This window comes from Glossina fuscipes, unplaced genomic scaffold (assembly GCF_014805625.2).
Source record: "Glossina fuscipes isolate IAEA_lab_2018 unplaced genomic scaffold, Yale_Gfus_2 43, whole genome shotgun sequence".
In the NCBI taxonomy this organism is placed as follows: domain Eukaryota; kingdom Metazoa; phylum Arthropoda; class Insecta; order Diptera; family Glossinidae; genus Glossina; species Glossina fuscipes.
This window is the reverse complement of record NW_023998427.1, coordinates 3,484,956-3,494,465: the sequence shown is the minus strand read 5'-3', so window position 1 is coordinate 3,494,465 and position 9,510 is coordinate 3,484,956. Positions and strand designations below refer to the sequence as shown.

The following is a 9,510-nucleotide window of genomic DNA, read 5'->3' as shown; positions in this document are numbered from 1 at the left end:
TCGGGTGAAAAAGTATTGGGCGTGAAATAGGGCGAAATTTTTAACATTTCAATGTTTAATTTTGGGGGAATTTTAATTTTAAAGCAATTTAATAGGTTAGTACAATGGTCAACAACATAGTTTATCAGTTAGATTGTATTTTATAATTTTTGAAACTTATTGTCGACGAATTTTCCTAGTTTTTCGAAGGAACAAATTTATTAAATAAAAGATATTATTATTATTATTATTATTATTATTAATTTCGCCAGAGAAATAAATTCTAAGACTAAAGTCGGCTATCGGCTTTTTATTAAAAACTCTACCGCACTTGAGATTCGAACCCACGATCATTGACTTGCTAGTCGAGATTCCTCCCCTTCGGCTACTCAGGCGGAACATATACTAAAATTGGAACGATACAGAGAAGATTAGCATGGCCCCTGCGCAAGGATGAATAAAAGATAGATATTAAATGTTGTTTAAAAAATGAAACCACTTGTGTAGATGTTTTGAAAAAGTTATCAAAAGGAAAGAAAGACCTGATCAGACTTTTACTAATGGTATAAAGACTTTAAAGATGTTAGAAGAGTACTTTAAGAGCCATGGCTGGGTTAAAAACAAGTTTGCGACTTTCATTGATTATCTTAGTCATTAATCATAAGACTATCAGAAATCCTTCCTTCGAGAGAATCACTCCAGTAACAAAAGGTAAGAAATAACTATCTAGACTTACTTAGGCGGGTTCGCCGGGCTTAAAATCTGTTCAGATTTAATGCAATTTAATTTTTTTTTTTTTTTTGCATTGCGATAAGGCACCGTATCACACCGCAATAGTTATACATTCATTTTTCTGTGACAATTAACTTAATGATATTCCTTAAGCACCAAAGCCATGTAGAATGGCTTCGAGTGATTATTTTCTTTCTCCTAAAATGTCCGGTAATCAGTTTCCGATAATGAAATGAAAAGTTATTGGCTGCTTTAAAGGCTGCAGCAGAAAGGATGCTCTAATTTATATACTAACAAATAACATGAAACGTTTGTCACGTATTGAGGACAGTCGTGTCGACGTAGCCAAAGCATTGCTATTCGAAGCGCATTTGTTTGTGCCACTTGTCGTGCAAGGGAAGTTATGGGAACGTTTGTAACCCCCAAACAGACTTGAGATAGGCCCACTTTTTATTATGCCAATCGATTCGTAGTCATTTTCTAAGTCGATTCATGTTTGTTAATCGGTCTGTCCGCCTGTCTTCCTGTTCATCTGATGTCTGTCCATGTGTTCTTGTCATCAAGCTACAGATCGCAATTTTCGACCTATTTGGTTAAAAAACATAATTGGTTGGAAAACCGATGCAGAGGACAAACACTATGGAAAATGATCCGAATTGAATAATTTTTTCGATCACTCCCCATAGTGTAATTTTGAAAATTTCGCGACGAAAATCATTTGGGATGAGTATTTCAGCATATTAAAATCATGCGAAAACTTTGGATCGGATGAGGCAATTTTTTGAAACTCTTATCAAATAATCTTTACTACGGAAACTGAATCCTTATATGGTAATGATGTCCGCTGTTCAATAATGCTTGATGAACATTTGCTCATAGCAATGATTGGACATAAAAATTGACTTAACTGAATTTGGACCATGTAGAACCATTTGGATCCCAACCCATATAAGGATTCTAATGAAAGATAAAGTGTTATATGATAAAAAGGCGTAATTTTTAAAATCTTATGATGAAAATTGTTAATAAATTATCCATAGGAAATTTGGATTGCATAAGTCTATCTGTTTAGACCGCACTGTATATAGAGATTCTCATGGAAGCCAACTCTTTTACGGCGCCAAACTTTAATTTGTGGCTTATTATGACGGAAGCAACTGAAAAATAATAAAATCTTTCACAAGCAAATTTGGGTTTTCTAAAGTTAGACCATGTGGACGTTTGAGTTTCCTTCACTATGAGGAGTTTCATGAAAATAGCGCATTTATATAGACTTTTTTGCATCCACAAATTTGATGGGTTTTTTATTTTAAGCTTAGAACTTCTGCATAAGAAAATTGATATCTTACATATGAATACATATTAATTCTTATAATAAATATATATGGCTACTCTTTGTTCGTACGCAGCACGTACATTTTGTTGTTTCCATATATTGTACACCGATTTCTAGAAAAACCCAATTCATATCTCATTTATTCTAACGTACATTCGACAGGATCTTATAGCTCATTACGGATATATTAGTAAACTGATCAAGACCATTTTGGCACCGAACATGAAAATGGTTCTGGTGAACAATCAGGTAATAACTTTCACAAGTGTTGTTCGCAAGTGAAAGTTAATACTGGTGAATGGTTGGAAAATTGGTTGGTGCTTTCCGAGGTTTTTTTGTTTTACTTTCTTCTACATTATTGGCGTGTACGTGAACAGACCACGACACCATATTTCCATGACATATACTTAACCGATCTGGGAATGATGGTGTTAAATTTCAGCTTCCTATTTGTCAATTTTTGCAACTGTGAGGACTCACAAAATTTACCCCTCAAATTGATGGTCTGCCATGAAAGTGGATCTAGGGTGTGATCACATATGATTAATTTTGTCTCTGCCGAATGCGACTGCTAACTTTCGGGTACGTGATTACCCTTTAATCTTAAACGTACATACATTTTATATTCGATATATAAATATTTTGTAGTGGCACTGTCAGTTCTTCAGCGTAGTAGGTTTCGTCTAAAGCGAATTGTAGATTAGAAAGTCGGGCTTGTGCGCACTTTTCCTCAGATCGTATATTTGACGGTTGCAAACAATTTATCAAAAACTACTGGCCTGTTGTAAATGGAAAAGTCGCTATTAATGGTTAAATTCGAATGAATGAGCCAACGAAATGATTTAATTTGTTTTCTTTTACTTAAAAAAAAAAAAAAAATAAAATAAAAATAAAAATTAAAAAAATTGCCACTTTTGCCACTTATTGTTATTTATAGGCTTAAAAACATTTTCGGTGTCAGCTTTTTTTCCAACAGTTTATCAAACAACCTACCGTTAGCCAACGCTTTTAGCGGTTTTTCACTTTGATGTCCAACATGTGTGTATTTAGTTTCTATACATCTTTTTGCCGTTGTTGTTTTTTTGTGTTTTTGCAGTTGAGGAAACAAAGTGTTCGTTGAGAGAATACAAGATTCCCTTTTAAAAGAAATACGTATATAGATACGCATATGCATATGTACATATACGAGGGTAGTAGACGTGCACGTTCTGACGTATAGATAGCGCAATTCTTGCATGAAAGAAGATTACTACATCACAAGGTTTCGATGTTACGAAGCTTAAGTTTGAAATCTAGAAGCTTTACCTTCTTTGGTATTTGCTTGAAATTCGTCAAAAGTACAAGCATAAGTCTCTATGCATGAATGTGAATTTGCAGCACAGTCAAGACGAGCATGACAATGGCCAATCGTATGAAGAAAGGTAAAGAAAATCTATAAAAAATGGTATTCGATGCAAGAAGCAAGTGATAAAATTTTAAACAAGATACAGGAGTGCCGTCTCTCTTTACACTGCAGTTGGCATAAGTAAGCCTCAGTCGGGTGTATGGTATTGTTTTCTTTTTTTTCTCAATTTATGACAATGAATGAAATTTGAGTCTATCATTTGACAGCTGAGAAGAGGCAATTGTCAAAACAATGGACTGAACCCTTTAGTTAGATGAAGAAGATGAGGACAATTCCATCTATTTGCAAAATCATGGCATCACTTTTTAAACGTTCTTGGAAATTGGGAATATTATGCAAACCTCTCGCAGCGTTTAAGTGCTAAAATCAAAAATGAACGGCCATATATCCCGAAGAAGAATAATTTGTGCAAGCAGAACAATGCGTCAAGATCGAAAAGAGAGCAAGTGTGAATTGCTTTTTCAAGCACTTTGGTCACCGAATTTAGGCTTCTGAACTTTTCTCCGTCAAAATCGCTGACGAAATTGTTGACGGCGTCTTTTAAGTAATTTGACCACTTTTACTATAAACAGACTCTTGAAGCGCTAGGGAACTTCTTTGAAAAAATTTTATTGAGCTGAAAGCATATTATGTTGAAAAAACTTCAGAAAACTTTTGCTTTTAGCACTACCCTCCTATATAGGTATATGTTTCACTATGCGCTTGATGTTATGAGTTAGTGTGTAAGTTTGTGTAAATAAATAAACATTGAACTTTTACGTGTGGTTTTAGTGAGATTTTTATCACTTAAATGCCAGAAATATATGTGTTCGGAATATATAAATACTACCATGTCAATGTGTGTGCGGTTGGAAAGCTAATAAATTAAGGAAAAAAAATCTAAAAGATTAAAAATAAAATTGCAATATGTAATAGTTATTTTATGTAGATGAACTCATAAGCATGCGATAGTAAAAATTTTTACAACCGCGACTAAGAAAAGACAGTATCATAATGTCACCGTTCTGTTTGTAACAGATAATATACATGTATATATATATATATGTATTCTTTTATATGACTGATCACTTAGGTGATGTTACCTATAAGCGTAACACAGAAGCAAATAGAAATGGGAAGGTAAGAGAGTGACACATAGCCTAAGATATAAATCCCTCAGCAACAAATTTGATGTCTTCACCAACCGAGCGCTCCCCATAGCTACGGCTATATGCCATGCATAGTTGCAGTACGGCGTACACGGGTGGGTGTTGAACCCGGGTATGCCGGCCTAATAGTTGCTTTTCTTAATTGCTTGGCCAAGCGGCGTGTGCTTATTTTCAACTAACATGAAAGTACGTGCCGTCTTAGTCATGTTCGTCCTTCTATCCGTCTGTTATTAGACGTCGTAATTGTCACAATCGTCACAATCGTCGCCCAGAACATTGGATTGCAAACTTAAAACAAGATTTATGAATATCAGACTCAATGCTACTTATCATACATTGGAACGGAAATCATTAACAGCTGAGACAATTTAAGAACGAAAAAAAAACAAAAGAATTAACGAAATCGGACATGCAATTGAATGTTTTCAATAGCTTATAATTCGCTTAAGCTGCCAACTCAATCAATGTACATGCGAAACGGTTTCGTGTTTAATAAAAACTTGCCATTAAAGCGCATTATTTTGCTCTACTCGTTTCATAGTTCACAAAACTATAAATTTATCAGAAAATCCTTAAACTGGATAAATATATTTTTAGTTAAGTTTAACATTTTTCGCTGGTTATTAGACCACGTCAGACTCTTGGCATTATGGTTTTGCCAAGTTCACGTGCTATTGTTAAGTGAACGCGTCAAATTTGGAAATGAAAGAGACAGAGATGCAAAATAACTAAGAATGAGTGAAAAAAAGTCAAAAATGAGCAAGCTTTGGAATAGTTTTGACAGATGTCGCGCAAACGCTAGCATATCTCAGAGGATGAGCTATTTTAACACAGTGTTCCACTGCACAGTGTCCTTACTGCAAAGAGATCATCCCGATCGACTAATTGCTACTTGTCTATAACATATCAGAAATTGAATTGAATAAATTTGTTTGCCGGATATGATGAGCATGCAAGATGCGCTTTAATGCGAATATAAGTGTTTTATGTTTTTCTAATTACTTGACGTTATGTATGTGGCAAGATCCGAGGCTAATGTTCTCCAGGCTAATGTTACTCTTCAAGAGGGAATTTGCACTGAAGAGCGCTTTATATGCCGCGTGAATAAAAGTGAATTTGCAGATTATCATGTGCAAGGGTGACTATATATTTTATTCCACTGGGCCGATGTATACAATACGCAAAACGACTTGAGCACAATCGATCTAAGCCTGCATTTTTACTTGACTTTTGTCTGTTTGATGTTTAGTCCAAACTACTTTCGATTGGTTTCTTGTGATTGGAACTTGTATAATAAAAGATGTATATATCTAGTTCATGTCGTTGTCCACGTTGTCCACATACATCCCTGTAGACTTTACTGTTTTGTTTGTTTTTTTTTTTTTTTGACTAAGGCAGTAAGACTTGTGACATATATGTCTACAATAAACTTTTGTATGTAGGCCCTTATGTAATATTTTTAGTTTCATTGTCGTTTTTAATATTAAAATACATTTTTATATGGCAACGAGATCAGGTCGCACTCACTGTCAAACACAATTGGGACACATTTAAATTACACTCCGGTCTACTTTTGCACATAACGACAAACATTAATTTAACACTTTCTCGACTTGAGCATATGAAATATTTGAAAACGCAAGCAGGTGATAAGTTGTTTGTTTTTTTCCTTCGCATTAATTAGGAGATAATCATATTTGAATAATCTAAAGTTTATCTTTATCTCTAACATTCAAATATGCTGCACTTTTCCTTCTCTCGATAAGCTAGATGATTGCTGCTAATATCCGGGGTTATGTTGCACGATGTTGTACTAAGAGGCAAAGTCACCTCTAATATGCAAACATGAATTTTGCATGAATTCTATTTGTGTATGAAGATACCGAGAGAATACTTTGCTAAATTAATAAACTGTATCTCGTATCGGCAAGTAGTATTTTTCTTTCCCGTTTAAAGTTCCACGATTTTGTCACTATCCTAGTGAAGAGTGGACGCCATTTTTTCTGTTTTTTCATTTAGAGATGCTTCCTAAACACCACCGGGGGGGCGGATATGAGGATCCGCTAAAAGAAATGACATATGGCCGCGTGCGTCCAATAGCTCAAAGCAATCACATTGCTTATGCTTACAATGCTGCTCGATAAGAAATATTTGCCTTAGTTTTGATAAGAATTCATTATTGAAAGATAATTAAGAAAAACAGGATTCAGTTTAGCTGATCATGATTCCTTTCATGTTTTTATTGTTCTCTTATTTATTTTTTATTTACGTTTTAACATTTAATTTGTTCGTACATCCGTTTTTATTCATTCCACTTGGCTTGCACTTTTCTCGCCTATGGACTTTTTTTTTCTTTTACATATATATTTATATATATAGATTTTCTTTTCAATTTCTTTTTCCTTTTTCTTTCTTTCTTTTTTTTATTTATTTTAATTGACATTTAATGTCAATGTGTCAATGACAAGGCAGTCAGTGCATCCAAAATGTATTCTTACTAGTCTTGTCTGTTCGCCTGCTTCGATGATTGCCTGTTTGTTTGTCATTCAATGCCAAAAGTTAAGGCGTATTTTGTATGTATATTGCTGGTTTTGCTTTTCTTTTCCTTCGATTTAATATTCGTTTTAAGCAAATCTTTATAAAGCGTACGTTATACATATACGTATATTATGTGTACATACGAGAGAAAGAAAACTTGAACCGCTTACCCGACCATAAGATAATCTCTTAAGAAAAATCTACTATTGCCTCCCATTTTTGATCATATGGTAGACAGGCATACAAGCATGTAAGCACACCCATATATATATATATATATATATATGTGCACACTTGCAAACATTTGCAGACTGGTTGGTATAAATACAAATGTACTGTTAAAGTTTAATGTGACACGTGATACTTGACTTAGCATTGAGTTTCGGTTTTCTTTCCTTCTTTGTTTCTTGATCGGTATAAAACTCAAGTTTACAATTGCTAAACAATCCACCTATTTACGTGCATAGTCTGCGGCAATAGTAGTAACCGCTTTTGGTAAATGCAAGCCACAATGAATTGCATCATCAATTTTGTGGCCAATTGAAAGTTAGCAACATTTCTGTGGTGAATTGTTTGAGCTAAGCCAAAAGGAAAGGAGAAAAAATCCAAAAAGGGTTCTAGGGTTCATCACCAACATCAACATTATCATGATCGTCATTATCATCGTCAGTCAATATTGGAAAGATTGACGTTTATGTAACTTGTACAATTTGTGGTTCCTTTTTATTTACGGCCGGTCACTTGCCAGTTTGAGTTTTCCGAATTCTTTTTTTTTGTTTTTTTGATTTTGTTAACCTTTTCATTGACATGCCGGTTGTCATCGGTCGCTTTACTCTTGTTACCTTGACATTTTGTAGAGCATTATCTTGTATCCATCATCTTTTCCTGTTAAATACGTTAGCTTTAAATGCGATTGTATTCAGAGATGAAAGAGTAATGAATGAATGATTTGTACAGAAGGCTTGTTTATTATATTTAATAAGTTGTTGTTATATCAACAATGATTATTGTTTACAGCAATTTCAGCTTTTCCCTTTGCATTATGCTCAACGTAACGTGCCATAAAGCATTTATTAAGTGAATTGACTAACTCTCTCTCTCTCTCTCTTTCACGCTCTCTCACTCTACCATTTCACGTTTCAAACATTATGAAAATTTCAAACATTCAACCACAAAATAAATCCCGATATTCAACATATGCTAAGTAAATATTTGATCTTTCGAAAGCATTAATGCTCTTAGCCAAGAGTGCTGTTAAAACTTACCGACAAAACTATCGACAATAAACAATGCAATTAGGCGATTAAGAAATTGTTAAAGAATCGTCAGGAAAGCCGAAAATTTATGAAAAGGAAGAATATTAAGCAGATGCTTATCATAGCAGAAGCTTTGATAAATTAAAAGTTCACATGCACTGTGGTACGGGTATTTCTCTGCTTTTTGTGTTGCGCCCGATAATGAAAATTTCGATACGTGGTGGCAGAAACAAGAAAGAAAAAAAAAGAGCAACATTTTTCACTCCGACTAAATATTGAGAAGTCGTACTGGAAGATGTGGCTAGCGATGGAGTGTACTTGAAGAAAGTTGTCCCTCCCTTTTTGTCTTTTATTTTTTCAATATGATCAACCATTATGTGCAAGCCTCGCCCTGTTGGAGGAAGTTTGAGAATAACATTTGCGTGTCCTTGGGCTAAGAGTAACAACTTTAGAAAAGAGGGTAAGGACCTCCGCGCGTGTATTTTTCCAGGGGAGGGCTGGCAAGCACTGTGTATTGTGCGGTATAGATGAAACTTGGGAACAAACTGATAAGAAGACTGGAAAGAAAGCAGAGTAGTCCTATTAAGGATGATAGTTGGTGGAAATAAACACGGCACAGTTCCAATTAATCAGATACTCAAGAGTTCCAAGAAAAGAGTTCCTCATTTTCGTTATCGACACGCGCTTGAGTCCTTCACTGTATGGAATCGGGAAAACTCAGACAACGTCCGGATGCTTATACCTATATAGTTCCGAATTAGAACATTCCAACTTTATTCGGACATAAGCGGTGCAAATGGGGCAAATTTCGGCCGGCGTAATATACTCTTCTTATCTCGCCATTAATTACTTCTTTCGCTGCTTCAACCTCTTGTGCTTTCATGTTCAGAATATCAAGCGCTTCTAATCCTTGTATACTGATATCTGACAAAAGAAGAGGACATATTCATTACATTGCCTATGCGATAGAAGAGGGCTTATGTGGTTATGATTGCTGTGCATCTTAAAACAAAACAAAAATAAAAAGGAGAAAGAATTGATCTGCGGAATTTCATTTCATGCGATATGAGGCGAAGATGTAAACGGAATGACAAAACTGCTACATCCCTGCGCTAT

At 34.8% G+C, this 9,510-nt stretch overlaps 1 pseudogene; it reads left to right on the top strand.

Annotated features, from left to right (window-relative positions):
- Positions 1-363: 363 nt before the first annotated feature.
- LOC119637249 lies at positions 364-462 on the top strand (annotated as a pseudogene).
- The last annotated feature ends 9,048 nt before the right edge of the window (positions 463-9,510 follow it).